The following is a 531-nucleotide window of genomic DNA, read 5'->3' as shown; positions in this document are numbered from 1 at the left end:
TAAGTGTTGACAAAGATTGTAAACTGAAGTTTGAGGACACTTTTTTAATTGGCTCAAAGAGAGGAGTGAACTATCTTGTTATACACGATCTTTGGTGTTGATTGGCTGAGGGTTCGACTGCGGTATTCGATTTATCTCATCCTGTTCAGTAAACTGATCTAGCATAGTTACATAATAGTTGCCTTACTTCTTGCTCCCGTGACCCCTATTTCAAATTATTCAGTCAGAACCATAGTTTCCGATCTGTCAAAGATTCTAAGTGTTATACTTTGGCCTGAAAAAAAAAGTGATTTGTCGGCATATGAAATGATGTTCCACAAACAACGTTATAAATAGCATACAATTTGTTGTTCTAATTCTTCATAGTACATGTACGTGTATTTCTAATACGTCATAGTCATGCTCGTTGCAGTCTCGTCGCCCGCCTACAATTTGTGGTAGAACCACAGGATAGGCTTACTTTCAACGTTATATATCGGTTTACTGGTTCTTTCTAATTAAGCGTCCATATTGTGATTATTTCTACAAGCC

The sequence above is a fragment of the Aplysia californica genome, unplaced genomic scaffold (genome assembly GCF_000002075.1).
Source record: "Aplysia californica isolate F4 #8 unplaced genomic scaffold, AplCal3.0 scaffold00025, whole genome shotgun sequence".
Taxonomy (NCBI): Eukaryota; Metazoa; Mollusca; class Gastropoda; order Aplysiida; family Aplysiidae; genus Aplysia; species Aplysia californica.
The sequence above is the reverse complement of the archived record's forward strand: the minus strand, read 5'-3'. Positions refer to the sequence as shown.